We start from the raw sequence: 26,468 nt of genomic DNA, 5'->3' as shown, positions 1-26,468 counted from the left end.
TGGGGGTCATATGTACACGTATTCACCCACCGTATGGGGGTCATATGTACAAGTATTTACCGATCGTATGGAGGTCATATGTACAAGTATTCACCCACCGTATGGAGGTCATATGTACACGTATTCACCCACCGTATGGAGGTCATATGTACAAGTATTCACCCACTGTATGGGGGTCATATGTACAAGTATTCACCAACCGTATGGGGGTCATATGTACACGTATTCACGCACCGTATGGGGGTCATATGTACAAGTATTCACCCACCGTATGGGGGTCATATGTACACGTATTCACCCACCGTATGGAGGTCATATGTACAAGTATTCACCCACTGTATGGGGGTCATATGTACAAGTATTCACCAACCGTATGGGGGTCATATGTACACGTATTCACGCACCGTATGGGGGTCATATGTACAAGTATTTACCCACCGTATGGAGGTCATATGTACAAGTATTCACCCACCGTATGGAGGTCATATGTACACGTATTCACCCACCGTATGGAGGTCATATGTACAAGTATTCACCCACCGTATGGAGGTCATATGTATAAGTATTCACCGACCGTATGGGGGTCATATGTACAAGTATTTACCCACCGTATGGGGGTCATATGTACAAGTATTCACCCACCGTATGGAGGTCATATGTACACGTATTCACCCACCGTATGGAGGTCATATGTACAAGTATTCACCCACCGTATGGAGGTCATATGTATAAGTATTCACCCACCGTATGGGGGTCATATGTACAAGTATTTACCCACCGTATGGGGGTCATATGTACAAGTATTCACCAACCGTATGGGGGTCATATGTACAAGTATTCACCCACTGTATGGGGGTCATATGTAGAAGTATTCACCAACCGTATGGGGGTCATATGTACAAGAATTTACCGATCGTATGGGGGTCATATGTACAAGTATTCACCCACCGTATGGGGGTCATATGTACAAGTATTCACCAACCGTATGGGGGTCATATGTACAAGTATTCACCAACCGTATGGGGGTCATATGTACAAGCATTCACCCACCGTATGGGGGTCATATGTACAAGTATTCACCCACCGTATGGGGGTCATATGTACAAGTATTCACCAACCGTATGGGGGTCATATGTACAAGTATTCACCCACTGTATGGGGGTCATATGTACAAGTATTCACCAAGCGTATGGGGGTCATATGTACAAGCGTACATCCTTAACCCCTTAAGGACGCAGCCATTTTGTAGCTTAAGGCTCAGTCCCATTTTTTAGATTCTGACTTGCGTCGCTTTATATGGTTATAACTTGTGAACACTGTTACCTATCTGAGCGATTATGACATTGTCTTTTCCTCACACAATGGACAGCAAAGGGTCTGAATGCTTATGACCATGTGATATTTCAGTTTTTCTTGTTTAATAAATTAGCAAAAATATCTACATTTCAGTTTATTTCTGTCAAGATGGGATGCAGTGTGTACATTAATGAACAAAAATTAGAACTTGTTTTTGCTTACCTATTGGCTGCAATGAAACAGAGTGAAAAATTTTAAGGGATCTGAATACGTTCTGTACCCACTGTAATTAGGCTCTCTCCACTGTCAGATGGGTGGAATAGCACCTACTTAAAAGTTTATTCTTGGGAATAATATTAATTACATCTATACATTGGTGTGGCCACTCTTTATTCAAGTCTATAGGAGCATTGAAATTAATCAATCGTGGAAGGAAAGTCTTGGTGATAGAGGTAAAGAAGAACCCCAAGATCACTGTGGCTGACCCCCCATAGATGCAGTAGAGAGATGGGAGAAAGTTTCACAAAGTCAACTATCACTGCAACCCTGCACCAGTCAGGGCTTTATGGCCGAGTGTGCCATGTCTGATTAGACATTTTGGTGTTAATTCTAAGATAACATAAAATAATCCTTTATTAGTCCCACAGTGGGGCAATTCCCAAGGTTACAGCAGCAGAGCTAGTACAGAGAGTACACAGTACAAACAATGAGAGAACAATAAAATTAGGGAAGAAGACAAGTAATGAACGGCAGTTTGATATTCAGTCTGTGGATGGGACCAGCAGGACTGGTTAGGTGGTGAGCACAGGTTACTTCCGTTGAGGCCTTGTTGGTTGAACAGCCTGATGGCAGCGGGGAAGATAACATTCCCTTTCACACTTGGGTTGAAGCAGTCGGTCACTGAAGGTGCTTCCCAATGCCACCACAGTTTCATGCATGGGATGGGAGCTATTTTTCAAAGTATTTATTAACCTACACAGTATCCTCCCCTCAGCTACCACCTGCACTGTTTCAAGAGGACAGTAGTATGAGTGTCGAAAAGCAGTCACTGCTCATCAACAGTGAAACATGGTGGTGGCAGCATCGTGTTATGGGAGTGTTTTTCAGCTGCAGGGACATGACTACTGGTTGCAATTGGAGGAAAAAGGAATGGGGCCAAGTACAGAGATATCCTGGATGAAAACCTCTTCCAGAATGCTCTGGACCTCAGGCTGGTCAAAAGGTTCTCCTTCCCACAATATAATAACCCTAAGGCCTCTTGCACACTAGCGTTGCGTTTCACGTCAGGGTGCAATGCGTGAAAAACTGACGTTTTGGCTGCGTTTTTGTTCCATTTTTCCTTGGAGTAATTTGCGTTTTTGCGTTTTTCACGCGCGTGTTGTTAGCGTTGTTTTTGCGTTTTCGGCGCATTTTTGACGCGCGTTTCAATGGGAGACTCGAGCAGTTTTCAAAGGGACCATGATTTGGGATTAAAATGTGTTATTTAATTGAAAAATAATGTCTTCTGATAATTTGCAAACATCTGCGATCTATTCTTCACTGTTCCGCGCGTATATTATCTCCCGACAATTTAGCAGATGTGAAGAACAGTGAAGAATAGAATAAAAACAGTGAACACAGTGAACACAGTGAACACAGGATCATTTAAGATAAAAACACAGTGCAGAACACAGTGCAGAATAGATTACAGATGTTCGGCACATCTGCTTACTTGTCGGGAGATACGCGCGGAGCGGTGCGAACAAAATAGCATGTGAAGAACAATATATATGTGTGTAAAGAACACATTGCAGATGTTTCCATACATCTGCAATGTCTTCTTCACACATATATATTGTTCTTCACATGCTATTTTGTTCGCACCGCTCCGCGCGTATCTCCCGACAAGTAAGCAGATGTGCCGAACATCTGTAATCTATTCTGCACTGTGTTCTGCACTGTGTTTTTATCTTAAATGATCCTGTGTTCACTGTGTTCACTGTGTTCACTGTTTTTATTCTATTCTTCACTGTTCTTCATTGTGTTTTTTTAATTAAATGATCGTTCGCGAGCAGGGGAAATACTGTTATACTGGTCACCTAGCAACCCTTACGTTTAAAACGCATTGCACTCGCATTGCACTTGCAATGTTTGCGAGTGCAATGCGTTTTTGATACGTCCCCATAGACTTGAATGGGGCGTGAAAAATGCGCGTGAATCGCAAAAATAGAGCATGCTGCGATTTTGACGCGCGTGCAAACGAACGCAAGCACGCGCGTTGAAAACCACGCAAATGGAGAAAGACCCATTGAATACAATGGGACAGAGTGCAATGCGAGTTCTGAGCGTCAAATGCACGCGCAGAACTCGCGCGTGAAAAACGCCAGTGTAGAAGGGGCCTAAGGCTACATTCACACTAACGTATGGGGGACGTATATACGGCCGACGTATATACGGCCGATATACGTCCCCCATACACTCCTATGGGCTCACGGCCCTGTACGGGAGCGGTACGGTGCAGCACACGTGCGGCACCGTACCGCTCCGTAGCACAGGAAAAGATAGGGCATGTCCTATATTTTCCCGTATTACGGCGCCGTGCGCTGTATCTCCCTATGGAGAGGGGCGGTACGGCGGGCATACATCGTGTGAATGTAGCCTAAGCACACAGATAAAATAACAAAGCAGTGGCTTCAGAAAAAATCTGTGACCATTCCTGTCTGGCCCAGCCAGAGCTCTGACCTAAACCTAACTGAGCATCTCAGGGGACACTTGAAAATGGCGTTTACAATCCAACCTGAGGGAACTGGAGAGGATCTGCAAGGAAGAACGGCAGCGGCAGACCTGCCCCAATCCCGATGTGAAATACTTGTTGCATCTTTCCCAAGAAGACTCATGGCTGTACCAGCTCAGAAGGTCCTTAACCAGTTTGCGACCGCCCGCCGTGTATTCACGGCGGCGGTCGGGTCGCGCTGCATGGAGAGGGCTCACGGGCTGAGCTCTCTCCATAGCCGGTAAGTCTTTGCTGCATATTGCTAGCACCGATCGCGGGTGTTTTCACAGCGATGGCTGCCGGCAAAGCTGCCGTCCGAAAATGCCCGATCTATCAAAATATGATAATGTTTTTTCAATGCGTTTAACCCCGTAACAGAAAATAGCGCCCAAAGTCGAAAATGGCACTTTTTTGCCATTTTGAAAAATATAAAAAAATCTATAAAAAGTGATCAAAAGGTCGTACAGTCCTAAAAATGATATCATTGAAAATATTATAAAATTTCTCAAAAAATGGCACCACCCACAGCTCCCTACACCAAAGTATAAAAAAGTTATTAGCGCCAGAATTTGGCAAAATCAAAAAAATAATTTTTGTACAGGAGGTTTTAATTTTTGTAAATGTATGAAAACATTATAAAACCTATACAAATTTGGTATCCCCTTAATCGTACCGACCCAAAGAATCAATTAGACATGTCATTTGGGGCGCTCAGTGAAAGACGTAATATCCAAGCCCACAAGAAAATGGCGCAAATGCGTTTTTTCACCATTTTCACTGCATTTGGAATTTTTTTCCCGCTTCCGAGTACATGGCATGGAATATTTAATACCATCACTATGAAGTGCAATTTGTTACGCAGAAAACAAGCCGTCACACAGCTCTTTACGTGTAAAAATAAAAAAGTTATAGATTTTTGAAGGTGGGGAGTGAAAAATGTACATGAAAAAACAGGAAAGGGCCCGGTCCTTAACCGGTTAAACTCAATATTCAGAAAGGGATATTTCAGGGTTTTTTTGTTTGATAAATTAGCAAAAAATCTACATTTGTTTTTTCTCTGTCAAGATGGGGTGCAGAGTATACAAAATGAGCATTAACCCCTTAAGGACCAGGCCCTTTTTCGTTTTTGCGTCTTTATTTTTCACACCCCACCTTCAAAAATCCATAACTTTTTATTTTTCCATGTAGAGAGCTGTGTCATGGCTTGTTTTCTGCATAACAAATTGCACTTCATAGTGATGGCATTTAATTGTCTATGCCATATACTGGGAAGCGGGAAAAAAATTCTGAATGCAGTGAAAATGGTGAAAAAACGCATTTGCAAGGATTTCTTGTGGGCATGGATTTTACGTCTTTCACTGTGCGCTCCAAATGACATGTTTAATTTCTTCATTGGGTCAATACGATCACATGGATACCAAATTTGTACAGGTTTTATAATGTTTTCATACATTTACAAAAATTAAAACCTCCTGTACAAAAAAAAATTCTTCATTTTGCCGTCTTCTTGCGCTAATAACTTTTTCATACTTTGGTGTATGGAGCTGTGGGTGATGTCATTTTTTGCAACTTTTGATGACGTTTTCAATGCTTTTATTTTTAGAATTGTACGACCTTTTGATCACTTTTTATTGAATTTTTTATATTTTTCAAAATGGCAAAAAAATGCCATTTGCGACTTTGAGCACTATTTTCCGTTACAGGGTTAAACGCAGTAAAAAAAAACATTCCTATATTTTGATAGATCGGGCATTTTCGGACGCGGCGATACCTAATGTGTTTATGATTTTTACTGTTTATTTATATTTATATCAGTTCTAGGGAAAGGGGGGTGATTTGAATTTTTAGGTTTTTTTTATATAATTTTTTATTTTTTATTTTTTTTTATTAAAATTTTTTACTATTTTTCAGACTCCCTAGGGTACTTTAACCCTAGGTTGTCTGATTGATCCTACCATATATTGCCATACTACAGTATGGCAGTATATGGGGATTTTGCACACCATCTATTACAATGTGCAGATCACACATTGTAATAGATGGTCTAAAACATGATAGCCTCGGATCATTGTGTGATCCGAGGCTGTCATGGCAACGGATCACCGCTCCCCGATGACGTCACGGGGAGCGGCGATCGGAGCCGGCTCGTTAATGCCGCCGGCAGCTTTGCCGGCGGCGATGAAAGGGTTAACACCCGCGATCGGTACAAGCACCGATCGCGGATGTTAGCGACGGGTGCTTGCTTCATTGTGAAGCAAGCACCCGGCGTGTATGAAGAGGGCTCAGCCCGTGAACCCTCTTCATACTACCCCATGCGCAATAAAACGTACAGGTACGTCTTATTGCGCTATGGGGTTAATAATTGAAATACTTATAGGGTTCTGAATACTTTCCGTACCCACTCTAACTATGCTAATGAGACTCTGCTATCAGATTGGTGGTCATGGGCTGTAGCGGACAGGCTCCACCCGTCTGACAGAGATATAAAACTAATATAATTGAGTAATAGGAAACTGTGGGCATTAGAGAAATTGTCCACTTTAAGTCACCATATTTGTATATTTATTCTGTGTTTGAATTGTATTTTCTTACCCTGTTTGCTGACTTTTGTAATTTGGTTGTAAAAAGTCAAGTAGGTGGAAAGTTTAGCAGTGAAGTAAAGATCTCCCTGCCTCAGATTGAATGCCCTTTCTGATTTGTTTGATGGCCCTACATCAAGGGAGCTCACTAATGGGCTCTCTTTGAAGTCTGGTGTTATTATGTCATAGCAGAGGGGGCGTTCTGAGGTGAGGAGAGCTTCACTTCAGTGCTGAACTCTCTATCTCCATAACTTTATACAACTATTTTACATCTCACTGCAAAGATGATTTTCTGAGTGATGCCAATATAGTGGACCAAGTAAAAAGTATTATCTGGATGGTGTTAAAGGGGTTATCCGTGTTTGAAAAATTACTGAGGGCAGGGCTGGGGAGGGCTATTTAAAAAATAATAAACATGTACTTACCTCGTCTGGAGCCGCCGATGTCCAGCGCGGTGGCCGGTCTTCTCTGTGGCCCGGTTTCATTACAAGGGTGCACGAGGAGCTTCCGGCTGGCCGGAAGCTGCCATCCGACACCATCTCCCAGCGCTTACAACGCTGAGAGATAGGGACGGATGGGAGGAGCCAGCCACATCTTGGACCGGAAGCTCCCTGTGTGCGGCTTCCAAACAGGGAAACAGGGGTACGGATCGAAGGGACTGCGGCGTGGGACATCGGCGGCGCCGGAGGAGGTAAGTGCAGGTTTATTATTTTTAAATAGCCCTCCCCAGCCCTGCCTTCAGTAATTTTTAAAACCTGTATAACCCATTTAAGCTGCTTCACATCATATTGGTGGTCGATTATTAGGTCAATATATGCTGACAGGTTCCCTTTAACTCGTCTATAGACTTATACTGGCAGACATTGGCATACTTTTTTGCCTCCGTCTGCCAGTATACGTTGCATCCATCAGGAAGCACTAGAGGACAAAAGCTCAACTGACTCCATTATAGTTTTATGAAATGGAAGTGCCATGGATTAATTCTCTCACCTTTTCCCACCTGGAGGTGGGACAGTCTCTACTATTATAATATACAATTTACATATGTATTTTATAGATGTTATGCTCTGCCAAATTCCCTTTTGGATACATAAACAGTAGCTTTATATATAAGATGTTTATATAATTGAGTACAACAGCAAATACTCTATTCCTTTAGCAAATAGCTAAATGCAAGCCTATATTGTGCATGGACAAGTACAACTGCATACTGTATGTTTGTACAACAGTAAGAGAACAATATAGTACAGTACAATGATCTGCTGACTGTTGCTACATAAATTAGGGATTAGGCACACTGATTACTGACATACATTTTCAGGGCTTTGATGTTATATGTAGAGGCAACAGAATATTCTAATATTCTGATGTGCAATAATTTAAATAAACATAAAGGAACATACAAGAATAAAGAATTTCTCTATTGATTTATTAAATCACATTCCTTGGCCCTTTGCAAAGCAATAGAGCAAATTAAGATCAGGAGATATATTTTATAGTACTGGCCTTCCCAAATTAGGAAGAGAATTAATAGACCCCCTAAGTCTCAAGGTTGTGGGTGCACCCCTCACATTCCTGAAGGTAAATAAGAAAGAATCTCCTGCTATAAAGGAACATTGGACTTTTTTTGGAAAATAAACTCTTCATTTATATCAGATTCACCATGTAGCTGTATGAACCTATGAACCTTGGTACTTATTAATAATTACGATACACTGTATATCCCTGATCCTTCCCAGTTAGAATTTCCTTACCAACAGAAAAATCTAATTTTTCAGAAACACTGATTGCTCTAAGTATTGACTGACCTACAAGGGTATCAATGCAATAGGACATATTTTATGTGGCAGTTTTGATGACAGAGCTCAGGTCTGGTACAAAGCAAATGTATATATATTAGAAATGTGATTTAATCCATAATAGATTTATGATATTTCCTGCTTATAGTCATATAGTTGTCTAATGGTATCCAAACCATAAGCAGAAGAGGATACTCATCAATGGATACCCTCCTAATAGTACATGTGTACACTATTATTAGAAATAGAGCTTTTAATATAAATAGAGCAATCTGGGGTTTGGCACATTGCCATTAATGCATTACTTTGATTGCCTTGAGCACATGTAAGAAGATTTATGATGTAAGAGGTAAATTAGTCTTGCACATCATGGCATATAGTGCTGCTTGTATGGTCTGGAATGTTTTATATTATTTAATGCCAGTAAGTCTAGTATTGAAATCTCACTTGATTCTCCTGTATTGCCATATTCACAAAAAATACCTAGAAGCCTCAGCAACAGTAGAACAAATCCAAGTGCTCAAGTCTTATGGCGTCAGCTCAATAGGAACAGAATAAAACGTCAACTCATAGTGGTCCTGTCAGCTAGTAATGTGATGAGCAAAGCCAGCCAAGTTTTATCTACAGAATATTAATCTAATTTAATGCAGTCTTTAGGAATATTGTGTATCTGCAGTAATTTTTCATTTACTGTTATAACTGCTGGCAATAATATATATATATATATATATATATATATATATATATATATATATATATATTATATAGTACAGACCAAAAGTTTGGACACACATTATCATTCAAAGAGTTTTCTGTATTTTCATGACTATAAGAATTGTTGATTTACAAAGAAGGCATCAAAGCTATGAATTAACACATGTAGAATTATATAAACAAAAAAGTTTTAAACAACTGAAAATATGTCTTATATTGTAGGTTGTACAAAGTAGCCACCTTTTGCTTTGTTCAATGCTTTGCACACTCTTGGCATTCTCTCGATGAGCTTCAAGAGGTAGTCACCAGAAAAGGTTTTCACATTACAGATGTGCTCTGTCAGGTTTAATAAGTGGGATTTCTTGCCTTATAGATGGGGTTGGAACCATCAGTTGTGTTGTACAGAAGTCAGGTGAATACACAGACTTGTTTGAGCTAAAGAACACAAGGAATGGACATTACACCAGTGGAAATCTGTGCTTTGGTCTGTTGAGTCCAAATTTGAGATCTTTGGGGCCAACCACCGTGTCTTTGTGTGACGCAGAAAAGGTGAATGAATGGAATCTACATGCCTGGCTCCCACTGTGAAGCATGGAGGACGAGGTGTGATGGTGTGGGGGTGCTTTGCTGGTGACACTGTTATTATTATTATTATTCAAAATTGAAGGTATACTGAACCAGCATGGTTACCACAGTATCTTGCAGTGGCATGCTATTCCATCCGGTTTGCACTTAGTTGGACCAACAGAGTGAAGACAAAAGAGCCAACAAGTGCTAAGCATCCCTGAGAACTCCTTCAAGATAGTTGGAATACCATTTCAGGTCACTACCTTTTGAAGCTCCTCAAGAAAATGCCAAGAGTGTATAAAGCAGTAATCAAAGCAAAAGGTGGCTACTTTGAGGAACTTAGAATATAAGACATATTTTCTGTTGTTTCACACTTTTTAAGTATATCATTCCACGTGTGTTAATTTAATAAAAATACATGAAATACATAAAAAATACAGTAAACTCTTTGAAGGAGAAGGTGTGTCCAATCTTTTTGTCTGTACTGTATATGCAGTATATATATATATATATATATATATATATATGCAGGCAGGGTCAGGACAACTAAAGAAAGGACAAAGACATATCCCCCAGCAAGAAATGGGTGAGGGGGCCTATCATTTAGGCTATGTCCATAACATGGCCGCCAACTTTAAATCAAGAGCAAATTTTTTTTCTGATGAGAAGGTAGGATGGGATGATGGATTGGTGTGCAGTGCATTCAATATACATATAAAACTAATATACCTCAGCTAGACCCTGATTCATGATACAAAAGTTGGACACTTAATTCAATGTCCAGATAATTCAAGATGAGAAGAGGTGGAATTGTTAGAGGTGTTGAATTTTGTTGTCGTATTTGGACTGTGTAGCCTGAGTGAGCCTAAACAACCACTCTTTCTTGCATAAAGAGGTAAATAGGTTGATTGAAATTTGAAAACTTGGGGGTCCTCTTAAATATTTTGAAACCTAGGTGTATTAAAGGGGTATTCCCAGAAAGATAAGTTTCTTAAATGCACTCAGGATAACAAAATAACACATTCTCTAATTCACTGTTATTAACAAAAATACAGAATTTCCTCATATAATTCCAACGTGTCTTTATCAGTCCTGGTGTAAACAATTTCAGTTGCCCCTAGTTTCCTACCCTGTAACTACTGAATTTAGGGCCTGCAGCAATTTTGCTTTTCTGTCTGACACCATAGAGCTGAGATATTTTCTGCTCTCTGCAGGGGCCCCTCCCCTTACATTATAGGATGGAACTGTCACTGATACACGGATGCTGATTTCCTGCCAGCATCAGCAGCCAGAGGAGAACTACAAGCTACAGGCCGATAAGTTCTTTATCCAGGGGAGGGAGGCACATAAGCTCTGACAGTGTGTGTGTAGCTGTCATTGTGTTTAATATGCATCTCATGGATCTCATCGTCTCTCTTCTCTGATCTGTCTCTCTTTAGATACTGTTAGATACTAGCAGGGCCGGCGCTATGGGTAGGCAAAGGTGGCAATTGCCCAGGGCCCCTGGGAGAAAGGGAATCTCTTCTTTCAAATGAATCTTGAATTTTGTTTCTAGATGCTATGGATCCAGAGATATTCAGGTTTAAAGTGAGAATATCAGGTGCCATTTTTATATATAAAAATCACTCTCAACGGCAGTTTAACAGTTAATATCTCCATTTTCCTACATTTTAGAAACACACATTTTCATATAAAAGAGGAGACTCTCTTCTTTCATAGGAAAAAAGAAGTGAGGTTCTATGTGTCACAGAGCCAGAGATACAGCCCCCTGAAATGAACCCCCCCCCCCCCCAATCCAGATTCTTAGCCATCAGGCTGCAGGGAGCATTTGCTGCACACAGGAGCTGCTGAACCTCACAGATAATGGAAATATTCACTTTATATGTTGCTACATTTTGAGAAGGGATAATATCAACTAATATTCATGTTTTTAACCCTTCTCTATGCAGAACTATCTAAGAACACACTTTGGGCCACATTTATCAATCGTTTTTTTCTGTTGTTTTTGCGCCTTTACATTCAAGCGCACCGTTTTTGTGCCATTTTTGCGACTAAACGCCAAACTAGCTGCGCAGCAAAAATAACCAGCTTTCCCTCATTTATCCTAGCAATCCAGATGTTTTGCTGCGCCTAATGATAATCATCATAGACCACAAAAGCAAAGCAGGATGTATGCAAACATATGAAACTTTATTGAGTCAAAAAATATACATAAAAGCTATTAAAAAGCACTGCATGTGCTACAGTCCAGCAAGCATCCCTGATCTCAGTGCAACAGAATATATAAATATAATATATGTTCCAGGGTATAAAGCCTGGTATGACTCAAAACCACCAACAACAGTTTAGTGTTACCATGTGCAAAATGTACAGCACAATGTAGACAGAGTGGTTTAGCCATAAAGATAACAGTAGAAATAATTACCTAAAGTGCATGGTGTAGTCAGGGAGGGAGCTGGAGAAAGGATTCCCCACGCGTATCGCTTGTCTATGCAGGCTTCCTCAGGGGTAATGATAATCAGCACTTGCGATTTTTCATTTAGGCGCAAAAACGGGCGCAAAAACACTCCAGCCCGAAGGTGGCGTTAACTGATAAGAAAGCACTGAGCCCCTGTGCAGAACAGCTCATTTCTAGCAGCGAAGCTCTGCCAGACACTAGAACAGATAATACAGACATTACATACACTACAGACACTAGTACAGACACTACAGACACTAGTACAGATAATACAGACACTGCAGACACTAGAACAGATCATACAGACATGAGATACTCTGCAGACAGGAGCTGCAGACTCTATTTACAGTTCATCACCTTCTATTTACAAAACATTCTGCAAACTCCTGAGCTCACAGCAACAGAGAAGAGAACATTACAGATTGTTGCAGATACTACAGACAAGTGTCCCCAATGTAATTCTGCACAGTATCACCAGTGTGTCTGAGGGGGATACTGTGCAGAATTACAGGGGTGCAGCAGGAGACCAGCACTTGGGGATCCCCTCCAGGAGAAGCCACTGCTGAGGAGATCACTGGGTGCTGGGTGTCACACACCTGGGTGCTGCTGTGAGTGTTATCTTCATGCTGGGATGTGGGAGAAGCAGAGAGGAGCTTGTAGCAGTGCCTGAATCTAACATTGCGCCTAAACTGCGCCAAAATTGTGTCTAAACTGTGTTAAAGTAAAGTGATTAATAAGAGGCAAAAAATATACTTATCACAGATGGTTGTAGCTTGTGATAATTCTCCCAATACAGTGCGCCAGAATTTAGGCGCAACTACTACACTTAGGCGCACAAAAGTGATAAATGTGTCCCTTTCTCTCTTATTCCCTTATTTTGTGATAGTTATTTTTTGTTGGGAAAATTGACTGATACGATGAACATTCAATCTTCTTGCCTAATGTGACTACACCGCGACCAGAACATGTCCATAAAGCTATATGTAACACCAAAAACACACACTTGTCCTGGAATAAAGTTTTTATTTCCCATCATCCTCCATTATTTACACCCATGTTATGACGTTCTCACTCTCATTCTTATGAAGTGCGGAGGGTTCTGTTATTGTGCAGCTAATACAATGGCGCACATCTAAACGTGACTTTTGTTATCTCATTAGAGGGGTTTATGGATATATAGTTATTTATTTGGGTTACCATTGTCTAAGGAACAGACAATGATACGTCTGTGTGAATTTTCTGCAGTTCCCTTTGCTGCATATTTTGGTGAATATACACATGTGGGGTCTGTATGCTCTCCTTGCATCTTACTGTTTTAGGAAAGTAGATTTTCTTTATATAAGTATTCTGGATTTGTACATATTTTAGAGGAAATTTTGAATGTTAATTGCCAAATGCATCGCCTGGTTGTCTGCTTTCAAAATTATATAGGTTTTATGGCGCCTTTACTTTTTATTCTGTTTTATTGATATATTTTGCAGGTTGTGACTGTCTAAAAATGTCTAGCTGAAAAGCAGATATCTATTTATTACAGTTTTAGTGATATTATGTGGATTTATTTATGTGAACATATCAATAGGGCACATTTGTGAACTCTACAAATGTCCATGTATTACATTTAGGAGATGTGAAGGTAAACATTTTCTGTTTGGATCAAATTTTTTGCCATCAAAGTAAAATTTTAAGTATTTTTAATAAAATGTTTCAATTGGAATCAAAATTGCATGAAGGCACCTATGTCTATAAAATCTTTGATGCAATTTTGAAAATGGGGCAAGTGTCTGCTTTCAGAAAATATCGGTCCCTCTCCCCAATGGGCCTCACAGTCTAATCAACCTACCAGTAATTTTTTGGAGTGTGGGAGGAAACCGGAGGACCCGGAGGAAACCCACGCAGACAGAACATACAAAATCTTTGCAGATGTTGACCAGCGCTGCAAGGCTGTAGTGCTAATCACGGAGCCACCATGCTGCCCATAAATCTCCCTATCATTTATCTATCTCCTATAAAATTCTCCCAAATTACAGTTTGTTTTACCATACTAAAGGAGCCTCTTGCTGACTGTGACTGGTCATAAAATAGTTTTATTTTGGGGCCCCACTTTTAGTTTTGCCCAGGGCCCCACTTTGTCTAGAACCGGCCCTGGATACTAGTACATAGTATAACTTACCGCAAAATATCAGAGTTCTGTAAATCCCTGAAAATGCAGCTTGCTCCTCAACTAAACAATAGTTCAATACAATACAGCCCTATAAATGGCTTCTCTCCTCATCCTCTATAGTTGATACATTAATTTAGTAGAACTGTAGATTAACTTAGCTTTTAACATTCTGGGAGAGATCTGGCCAAAGTAAATTGTTTTGAATTATTGATCCTGCAATGGTGCCAACTTAAAATTAGAGGAAGTGAACTAAATTAAAATGACTAAGCTGAAATGTCTTCAGATTATGATCCATTCCTATTTTCTTTGTTATATAGCTTGATTTCCAACTAAATTTAAAGGGCACCTACCACCACAAATCTACCTATAAAGGTAGATCAGGTGGTAGGTGAATCAATGGGACGTGAGGATAGCCCTTTTAAGGGCTAATCCTCACGTCCCCGCACTGTTTTATAAACTTTTATTACATCAATATGTTAATTTACTTATGCGGCTACTGGGGCGTGGAGTAGCCGCATCTGAGGTTACACGAGGCGGCTACTCCACGCCCCGGTAGCCACATTACCCCTCCTACTCACCATGTTCGGCGCGCAGCTGCTCGTAGCTGCGCGCCCTCGTCCGCCGATCCTGCCGTCTGCGCATGCGCAGAACAGCAGGCCCGCGCCTGCGCAGCCCCGGCTTCAGAGCAGTGACCGCGCAGGCGCGGGCCTGCTGTTCTGCGCATGCGCAGACGTCAGGATCGGCGGACGAGGGCGCGCAGCTACGAGCAGCTGCGCGCCGAACATGGTGAGTAGGAGGGGTAATGTGGCTACCGGGGCGTGGAGTAGCCGCCTCGTGTAATCTCATATGCGGCTACTCCACGCCCCGGTAGCCGCATAAGTAAATTAACATATTGATGTAATAAAAGTTTATAAAACAGTGCGGGGACGTGAGGATTAGCCCTTAAAAGGGCTATCCTCACGTCCCATTGATTCACCTACCACCCGATCTACCTTTATAGGTAGATTTGTGGTGGTAGGTTTCCTTTAAGTAAAGTTGACCTTAAATTTTGATAGGGTTTTCTGGAAATTGTAGATATTCTGTTTGAGGATAATCCACAGATGCTCAGTAGAGTTTAGGCCTGGAGACATGCTTGGCTACTACAGCACTTCTACCATTAGTTCCTTTAATAAGGCAATGAAGTTGTGTTTGAGGTCTTATCATGTTGGAATATTGCCCTGCAAAATAATTTCCAAATGGGATCATGCTCTGCTTCAGTAAGTGCTAGTACATGTTGGCATTCATGGTTCCATCAATGAACTGTTGCTCCCCACTGCCAGTAGTGCTCTTGCAGCACCAAACCATGACCATGCTTGACGGTTGCCTTTTTAGTCCTCACCAGATTGCTGACACACACACTCGGCATCATCTGAACCAAATAAGATTATTTTGGTTACAATACAGGAATGCACATTGTAATGTCACAGTACAGAAATAATGATATATTAACAATAATATCACAGTAGAGGAATTATGTCACAGTACAGGAATACACATCGGGGGTCATTTACTAAGGCCCCGATTCGCGTTTTCCCGACGTGTTGCCCGAATATTTGCGCCGTTTTTCCCTGTATTGCCCCGGGTTTTTGGTGCACGCGATCGGATTGTGCCGCATCGGCGCCGGCATGCACGTGATGGAAATTGGGGGGCGTGGCCGAACGATAACCCGATGGATTCGGAGAAACCGCCGCATTTGGAAAAAAAAAAGTGTTGCAGGACCCGCGCTTACCTTCGCCAAGTATAGGATGGTGCACTCTGGCAGACCTCAGGGAACTTCAGCGCAGCAGCGACACCTGGTGGACGTCAGAGGAACTGCCTTAGTGAATTGCCGGCAGACCCGAATCCACCACACAGAACGAGCCGCTGGATCGCGAATGGGCCGGGTAAGTAAATCTGTCCCATTGTGTCATCTTCCAGGAATAATAATAATATAGTAACAGCCAAGTCACAGTGCAGGGATATAACCACAATGATGTAGCAATACTGGAATATACACTGGAATTCAGCAGTGGTCGGGATGGCACCACTGGCCCCCGTAGTGATGGGCTGCAACATGAGTGTACAGGAGCGGGGAGAGAGGTGAGTAAAAGCTTTTTATTATCTTAAAAGTCCCCGCGCCTTTATTACACGTATGGTGGTCATGCGACCTGATTCAAGCCCTTTGGAATTTAATCTATAAAAAACTGACAGAAATCATTCCATACCACATACCCTGGGGCCCAGAAGTAGCCCTCTTATCATTAAGATTAGAAGAACTACCCCCTTCTCATCTTACCACTATCATACATATGCTTAATTCCACAAGGAACCTAATAGCCAAAAACTGGAACTCAACAACAGTACCCTCTATTCACCAGATTTTATCTGTGGTACAAAGCAACTATAATTTGGAATCCCTACTAGCATACCATAAAGGAAATGAAAAATCTTTTGCAAAAAAGTGGGGGGACTGGATGGACTATGTCTCCAAGCACAGACCTTAACATAACCTGATTTCTTTTATTATATATGTTGTATAACTCCGAAACAAATACCTTTAATGTACATTAAACAGCAGGCACTGTTACCTTTTCTTTTATTTGTTCATATATGTTTATACTACATATGCAATGTATCATATGTCAACAATGTATCACGTTTCTTAATGTCATGACACTCAAGATGATACACATATGTGTTGTTCTTTGTATTAAATTTAAAAAAAACAAATAAAAATAAAGTCATAAAAAAAAAAAAAAGTCCCTGCGCCCCCTGGGCAATATAAAAAATATTTTAAAGACCTGAATAACCCATTTAATGCTGCAGTAAAGGCATGACTAATTCACACATGAATGTAATATTACATTTTGCATGCCCCCTTTTATTGTCATCACTAATTTCCTATAAGGTAAATGGGCGCCCTTTGTTGATGTGCCACATATCTATACTGTGCCTGTTACCCTGTTAGTTATGCCATTTCTGCATAAATCTGTAAAACTGGTAAAATTTGCAGCAATTCTGTTCCTTAATGGACTTACCATAACATAAGACTAATAGCTGAACCTCGTCTTGAAGTGTTATTACCAAACACATCACATTTCTTCTTTACACATTAAACTGCTGTAAAGTAGTGGGGGTTAATGAACTAACAGTAGCAAGGTTATGTCATGTAATGTAGCAAAAGTAAACAGTGCAATGTAAACTGTAAAGTACAGCAAGCTGCTGTGTAAATTTACTGTGTGGAAATAATGTAATCCATTTCTTTAGCTGTCTCCCTACCAAGCCCTTGGAGATTTCATACACACAATGCCAAGCATATGAGTGTAGCTGACAGCAAGATAAAACAAGTTGTAAATTCTTGTGCTTTTAAATGAGAAACCTTTTGCTCTTTCAGATAAACGACAGTCCTGCAGCCTTGCTTTGCTTTATCCCTGCTACGTACTGATGGACACATGTACATTGCTTTAAAATGAACTCTTTACTCAGCTGCACGTTTGACCAGGGCCGGCGCCAGCACTGGGCCTACCAGGGCAAGTTCCGGGGCCCAGAGCAGCACATAAGGAATCCATGGGGGTGAGGGGGGCTGTGTGTAATGATTCCATAGGGGGGTTTTATATATTATTATGAGGGAGCTGATTGGTATAATAATAATAATAATAATAATAATAATAATGTCCTAACTAGTAATAGTGTCCTAGCTAGTAAAAATACATAAAAATACAAATACCGTACAGGTCCAGTGTATCCTGAATTTCAGAAGTCATGAAGTGAAATGTACACCTGGGCCAGAATGCCACAATATTATCTACCACATATACTCGAGTATAAGCCGACCCAAGTATAAGCCAAGGCCTTTAATTTTACCACAAAAACCTGGGAAAACCTATTGATTCGAGTATAAGCCGAGGGTGGGAAATGCATTGGTCACAGCCTCCCCATTATATAGCTTGCCGGACTCTGCCCCATAGTATATAGCCAGCACCTGCCTCCCAATATATAGCCTGCCAGCCCATATCCCCCAGTATATAGCCTGCCAGCCCATATCCCCCAGTATATAGCCAGCCCCCTGCCCCAGTATATAGCCAGCCCCCTGCCCCAGTATATAGCCAGCACCCTGCCCCAGTATATAGCCAGCAGCGGGGGAAGCTGGAAAGGTTAGTTTTGATATATTTCTTTAACTCGAGTATAAGCCGAGTTTGGGTTTTCAGCACATTTTTTGTGCTGAAAAACTAGGCTTATACTCGAGTATATATGGTACATAAAAACATACAAAATATAAATCAACATATAAGACTACTATTCGCCTAGTTTTGTATCACCTGCTTGAACCTGAAATAACGTGTATATATTCACAAAATTTACATGACTGCTTCTGTAAAATGATTAACTAGAGGATATTTTAGGGAACAGGAGACTGTTTTAGTTTCTGAATTTTTAATGCTGCCACTGAGGCTCTGACCCCCAGGAGTCCACCCTGTGTTTGATGAGACTTATTTGGTACCTTACAGAGCATCTAACAGCCCCAAACCATCTCTCAAGTAACACTAATATTGTGTACAGCACTTTATACTCTTTCACACCATCTCAGATTTTATTGTTGAGTGAACAGCTACACATGTTTTCTGTTTTGGTCAGTGCGGTAGAGATGAAGTATTACTGATCATTGATAAAAAAACATAGTCTGACTAAATATCTAGAGAAAGATATCTTTCAAGCACTGGAGGGTCTGAACCCCCTCTGAAGTTTATGGTGCCTATGGATAGGACAGTCCTACTGAAATTGCTCTTTTGAGTGTTTATTTACATCTGTGCAAGGCTGTGGTAGTGTTTTGTATCCCTTTTGATGGGAAAATTTATGGGAAAATTTAAAAGTATTTACCATTAGACTCAGACTTTTCTAACAAGGGAACAGATACCCCTGAATATGTGCTGTACATTTTCAGACTACTGAAATTACATCTCAGAGTAGAGACAGGTCAACCAGTATTCTCCCCCGCTAAGCCCAAACTTTTTAATGTAGCCCTCAGGTCCCATTTTGAATTATTTCAGCATCTGATTCTGTGTGAGCGTGTTTATTTGGCTCACAGGGGTTCTAGTTGAAGGCAAGAGCTTGTCAGCAAGTTAATGACAGGGCCTAAAAAAGGCTTTAGCTACAGCAGGCAGAAATGTTGGTAGTGCCGTTTCAGAATTTTGCAAATGGGATCAGGTAATATTTGCACCACTTTCCTAGGTTTTTTTCTTTCTGGCATAGGTAAATGACCTATCACCCAGTGCCATCATTTTCCCCTAGCAAGATGAGCAACTTGGCACAAATCTGCCCAAGTTCTTTATATATTGCTGCAGTGCTAAGCTAAACCTAACACTACATGTTGTTCCTAGGAGTGTTGTAGCATTTGTACATCTAGTTATTTGTTCACTGTGTTCACTTCTCCTGGAATTACATCTGATGCTGTGTCTGTTAGATGCATTTAATGAAGAAAATAAAAATGCTTTCACATAAGGTATAATACAAATACACATGAGTTTCAGTTCACAGGAAATAGTTGAGAAAATTCTTCACCACTGCTATATGACACACACAGCTCTTGACACACCCTTATCTCTTTGCTTCTCTTTCAGTCTTACTCGCCCTTCTGCATGACGACAGATTGAACACATATAGATCATCAATGTTTCAGAAATATAGCAGAACTAAATATAGCAGGAAAATCTGCAGTAAACTCCTCTTGTTGTGTGGTCAGCTCTAATGAACCACAATCTTGAGAGAAACAGTTAAAGGAAACATGTCATCATTCTCATGGTGTCCTAACCATAGGCAAGAGTAAAGGAAATGGTACACCATGAGACACAAAAATGAAGCTAAGCACACTTATTGGTGGGCGTGTGTCGGCTGAATCAGGATATTCTCAAGATGCTGCACTTTGAAGAAAGTACAAATATGGTAATTAGTCTCAAGGGCTACTGTCTACATCACAGTAGCCTTTGCTTGTTTCACCTTGTGTAATTTTTAACTCCTCTTCATACATTCATTCCCTCCCCCTCATCCTGGCCAAGAGCTGGTGTACATTGGAAATACAGACCAAACACACGTAGGAATTCCTGAGAGACGGTTTACATCACCAGCTCTTGGGCGGGATGTGGGGGAGAAGGAGAAAGGCAGGAATGCATGAATAATTACAGCAAGAGGAAGCCTATGCTGTGATTTCATGTGATCAGATATATGCATGGTGTAATGTTAGGAGACTAAAGGACCTGAGATGATGTTACCCTGGTCACATCCTGGTTACATTACTGCTGAGAAAGCATGGGGATAATAATAATAATATGAGTTGCTGGCTCAAGGAGGCCACACTCCCCTCAACTCGCTATAGAAATCACTGGAAACCAGATAAAATTATAAAGTTGATTATATGGGGATATGAGGGAAACAATTTTAGCTTAAAGAAGGGTGTCAGTTAAAAAAGGGGTCTATGGGAACTTGCCACTAGCTGTATTTGTGAAAAATTTGGTGACCTTTTCCCTTTAAATAACTTTCAGGTAGAAAGATGCAACAAAACTAGGTAATATTGGCTGCATTATATAAAACAAACATACTTAGAGAATAAAACATTTTACTGGAGCACTGTGGATAGTGAATCCAAGCATTTATTAATTTTTTATGACAGCTTTAACCCCTTAACGCTCTGCGCCGTAGCTCTACGGCGCAGAGGTATAAGGAGTGTATGAAGAGGGCTCACGGGCTGAGTCCTCTTCATACAAAGGTGGGGGTTTTTGCATATTGCAGCACACCCCCACCGCTAATAACCGCGGTCGGTGCTTGCACCGATCGCGGCTATTAACCCCTCCGTTGCCGCCGGCAAAGTCGCCGGCGGTATTTAAAAGACGGCGATCGGTTGCCATGGTAGCCTCGGGTCTTCGTTTGACCCAAGGATACATGGCTTCTGCATATCCATTATAATGAGCCTGTGGCTCATTGTAATGTATAGTGTGCAGAAATTCCATATACTGCGATACAGAAGTATTGCAGTATATGGTAGGAACGATCTGACCATCTAGGGTTAATGTACCCTAGATGGTCTAAAAAATTGTGAAAAAAAAAAGTTAAAAAAATAAAAAAAAATTATAAAATATTAAAAATTAAAATCACCCCCCTTTCCCTAGAACTGATATAAAACATAATAAACAGTAAAAATCACAGACACATTAGGTATCGCCGCGTCCCAAAACGCCCAATCTAACAAAATATAAAAACGGTTACGGCCGGCGGTGACCTCCGAGACGGGAAATGGCGCCCAAATGTCCGAAATGTGACTTTTACACCTTTTTACTTCACATAAAAAATGGAATAAAAAATGATCAATATGTCGCACAGACCTACCATTGGTAGCAATGAAAACGTCGGCTCATTTCGCAAAAAATGACCCCTCACACATTTCCGTGCGCCAAAGTATGAAAAAGTTATTAGCTTCAGATTTTTTTTCTTTTTTGTACACATTCGTTTAATTTTTGAAAATGTATTAAAACACAATAAAACCTATATAAATTTGGTATCACCGTGATCGCACCGAACCAAAGAATAAAGCTGAGCTGTTATTTTGAGTGCACAGTCAAAGTCATAAAAACTAAGCCCACAAGAATGTGACGTTTTTTTTCAATTTTTCCACATTTGGAATTTTTTTTCAGCTTCGCAGTACACGGCATGTCAAAATAAATAACAATACGGGAATGTAAAATTTGTTACGCACAAAATAAGCCCTCACACAGGTCTGTACACGTAAAAATGAAAAAGTTATGGATTTTTTAAGGTGGAGAGCGAGAAATGAGCGAAAAAACCCTGCGTCCTTAAGGGGTTAAGAAAGCTTTGTCATCATATGGTGCACATGGATGCAGCGCTGTACAGCTAGTGACGGAAACTGCTATAAGCAGTATTCAGCTACATATAATTAGGATTAAGTAGTTATGTAATAATAGTAAAATAATAGCCTTTTTTAAACATAGTTATATTCTATTACATAAATCCTAAATAAGGGTTTTAACATCTGTAATGGTTATTTTTCCATATAATGAGAATCATTCGCCAGTTGTAACTTGCCCATGCTTGAGTACTAGATGATTAGTGAAACATTAGTGAGTTTCCATGGTAAAACTAAAACTTTATTTTGCCTCCTAACATTGAATTTCCATTATTTCACATCATCTATTTATGAATTGTTCTTCATCCCTCTATATATCTTAATATATGTAATGTAGGTGTTATAATCATTACTAGAGTGTTTAAACCTGGTTATTACGTACCCTAAAAGAGTAGCTTAACATACTGTACTATATAGACATACATTCATAAAGATACATACCTGATAGCTTTCCTTCAGTCTAAAAAATGATCTACAAATTTGATTATGTAATTAGATGGCAACATAAACCAACTCTGTATTGTGTCACTTCCTCTTTCAGTATAACACATAGCTTGTGTTTTTTGACTGGTGCATGAAATTTAGCCAAGAATGCCTAGAAACTCATAGCAAGTGACTATGACAGATAATATGAACATGGAAGAAAGAAAAGCATAGTGTATTTACTGTATATTGTTGCATTTAATATGGAAAATGCACTATGTAACCTATACACCATCTTGTAAATGTTGCTTGAGCCTAATGCTGCACTAAAGAATGCAATGTTCTAAACATAACTGAATTTGTAATATCTCCTAATTAGATTACACAGAACAGATTCTATGGCACTGGCTGGCACAGAAACTGAAACCCTTTAGTATAAGGGATCCATATAACAACAGCCTAGAGCTCGGCTTCCAGAAACTTGGAAAATATATAATGATATAAGCTAATAAGGGAGGGGTTGATGGTTGTCTTTTATTACTTCATGACCAGGCTGTTATAGCTCTCATTGACCAACTTTGTTTTTGGGTTTGTGCTTTCACATACCAAATGCCTTGACTTTTTAAAATCAGTGTCAGCATTTAATAGTATCATCTCAGAAAGCATTTAAGGTATCTCATTGGTTAACTTCCATTTTCCTTTCTTTTCTAAATGGGTACTACCTTTGTACAATAATAATATTTAGTTCTTTATTTTTTCTGATATTTTTATTCGTGCCATTTTTGCTACATATGTATTATTGATTTCATTTTATACATGGTGGTGTATACACTAAAACAGTAATTGTGATAATCTTAGTGGTTAAATGCCCAAGATCAGAGTTTCTGGTAAAGCAAAATATGGTTGTCCCCTCTGATGAGATTATTGAGAGAATGTTTTTAAAAACAATAAACTGTATTATCACTGTGACAGACTGTCACCTACTTTGTGGTCTCTGGGTGGCAGCTGTTGGCCTCACTGTCAATAGCAGGTCAAGAAAATTTGGTGTCCCAGACAGACAAGAAACCCCCCCCCCCCCTCCCCAAGCCATAAAGTCAATTCATAATTATAGCATGATTGGCAGAGAATAATTTGCAGGGAAACCTGTCAGCAGTTTAATGGTTAGAATGAATACAGATAGGCTTCCCATTATAACTATGTGCCACAAGGGCACATGGATCTTGAGAACAGGCACACAGCAATCTGAAGAATGGAGGTCACATTCTCACTAATGAGTGCAGCGTCACATTATGCATCATGCCACTGCATTCATTTATGTGGTATTGTTGGACAGAGTTTGTCTATCTCTAGCACTCCCAGACAATGAATGATAATCAAACATTGCTCTCTGCAATTTCCGGCACTCCCGTACAATTGAATGGCACGACAGGGCGATTGCTCAACCTGTCTGCATTGTCTGTTTTGAGGGGGTTCTGTTCTCCCAAACAATGAAGGTCCCGGGAGACGGACTCCCGCAATCAGCTTGTTACCCCTTATCCCGTTGATAGCTTAAATAGTTGGCGCAACTCCTTTAAACAAAACACCTTACTGTCACAGTAGGAGGGTGATCAATTTTAGTCCCATGTGGTTGCCAAAAAGTTACTGCTCTTTGTTCTGTCTATCTACATATGTCACTTGCAGTTGAGTTAATAACAGGTAACTGTAGGCAATGCTTATGTTTCAACAAAAAAAAATTTTCCATGGGATAAATCATTTTTAATTATCAACACTTTTGGTATTTCTGTAAATCTGTAACTATCTGACACACAAAAGTGTTTATTGGTTATATATTTAAAGTTTTCTATTATAAGGCCTTATTTCTTAGTTGTTAAAGGAAACCACTTGAAGTGGCAGGTTTCAGAGGAAAACACCGAGCACCAGCTCAGGCTGAGCTGGTGCCGGAGCTTATTTTTGTTAGTGTTTTAAACCGCGGTATTGCGGTTTAAAACACTTTTTAAACTGTATAGCCGGCGCAGGGAGGTACGCGCTCGGCGCTTACCATGCGCGCGACCGTGCGCGCGGCTACATAGGAAGTGAAGGAGAGCCACGCGCATGGTAAGCGCCGAGCGCGTACCTCCCTGCGCCGGCTATACAGTTTAAAAAGTGTTTTAAACCGCGATACCGCGGTTTAAAACACTAACAAAAATAAGCTCTACTAGCACTACTAGACATTCTTAGATGCCAAGCCCCGGGCCTCAGATGCCATTATATAACACATTGCATATGCTTTTCAATGGACATCTTGATAAATACCCCATTAATATTTTTACACAGTAATTTTGCTATTTGGGGAACATGGATTCACTAAGGAAAAATCCCTGGAATGAAGTAAATTATCCCAGACAGTGTCCACGCTTGTTCTGGCAAGCAATGTGTCACAGCTGTGCAGCATAGGAAGACTAGTCCCTCTTGTCTTTAGAGCACTTGCCAGAACAGATGACTAATTGATACAAGATCTCATGTGCAGCAGTTGTGAGACCTGGTCACCGAAAATACATCAGCACTGGGTGAATTGTACATTACAATTTCTTGGGTTATTAATAAAAAAGAACAAAGAGGAGAAAGGGAGAGAGAAGGAAATACTGAATCTTCCGGGTTTTCAATTAGTTTAGCACATAGGCACCATTAACAGCTAAGCAACAAAATAAAGAATGCTTAATATTTTCTACTCCAATAAGAATTCATAGTGTATATACAGTATATACGTGAATATCACTAATGCTACCTGCAGTGCATTTCACTATGGCCCCCAGCTGTACATTTAGTTGGCACATGACAAAAACTACTAATACACCATATGGATATGTAAATGACATGTCCTGCACACTATATTGTTGCAATAAATCTTTAATATTAATATGAAGATCTGTGTGTCTTTGGTCCCCTAAACAAGTGTATTGCAAAAGACACTTTGGTTCCCACTCACAGCCTCCTGATTTGGTCCATAATTTGCCCCTTTCTGAATATTTTTATGTTCCCCAATTATAGTGAGCAATATAGATGTCCAAATTCTAATTAGTGTAGTGATCTATTTATTCAATATGAACCATGGTTATCATTAATCTTCTTTAACATTTTACATAATTTACATCATAGGAAACAATAGGAGTGAGGGCCCTGCTCACAAGAGCTTACAGTCTATGAGGATGAGGGTGCAACACAAGAGGTATAAAACACTTTAACTAAGGACAATTTGCTCTGATGTTTTTGAAGTTACCTATCTGAATGTTTTTACCAAGGTAGAATAAAGTAATGAAATGTTATACATAGTACTAGAGCCAACCCTGATATACAGTGCAGGGGTATAACTACATTGGTAGAAGCCATAGCAGCCACTATGGGGTCCACAGTGCAAGGGGGTCCAGCATCTGGGATATTGGGCTTGTATTAGGTCTATGCTGTATGTGTGTGTATATAATGTATGTGTGTGTATATGATATATGTCTGTATATAATATTGTATGCATGCGTTTAATTGCTGTATGTGTGCTCCATGGGTGTGTATGGTACTGTATGTGTGTGTATATGTGCTGTATGTATGTGTGGTGTGTGTATACTGTATGTATGTTTATGATGCATTTGTGTGTATATGGTGTGTATATGCTGTATGTGTATATCCTGAATATATGTATTTTAATGTGTGTTTAAGAGGTAATAGGGGGCCAATTCTTAAATCTGCTATGGTACCCACTGTCTTCTAGTTACGCCCCTGATACAGTCTGTTGACCTCCCGCTGCGTAACACAGACACC

General features: G+C 40.3%; 1 protein-coding gene across 1 annotated transcript in view; it reads right to left on the bottom strand.

Moving 5' to 3' along the window:
* FAM107B (family with sequence similarity 107 member B) overlaps positions 1–26,468 on the bottom strand; it is an 88,604-nt gene that overhangs the window by 42,275 nt on the left and 19,861 nt on the right. The gene's annotated exons all lie outside the window — the stretch shown is intronic.

Source organism: Engystomops pustulosus, chromosome 4 (assembly GCF_040894005.1).
Source record: "Engystomops pustulosus chromosome 4, aEngPut4.maternal, whole genome shotgun sequence".
Lineage (NCBI taxonomy): Eukaryota > Metazoa > Chordata > Amphibia > Anura > Leptodactylidae > Engystomops > Engystomops pustulosus.
The sequence above is the reverse complement of the archived record's forward strand: the minus strand, read 5'-3'. Positions and strand labels throughout refer to the sequence as shown.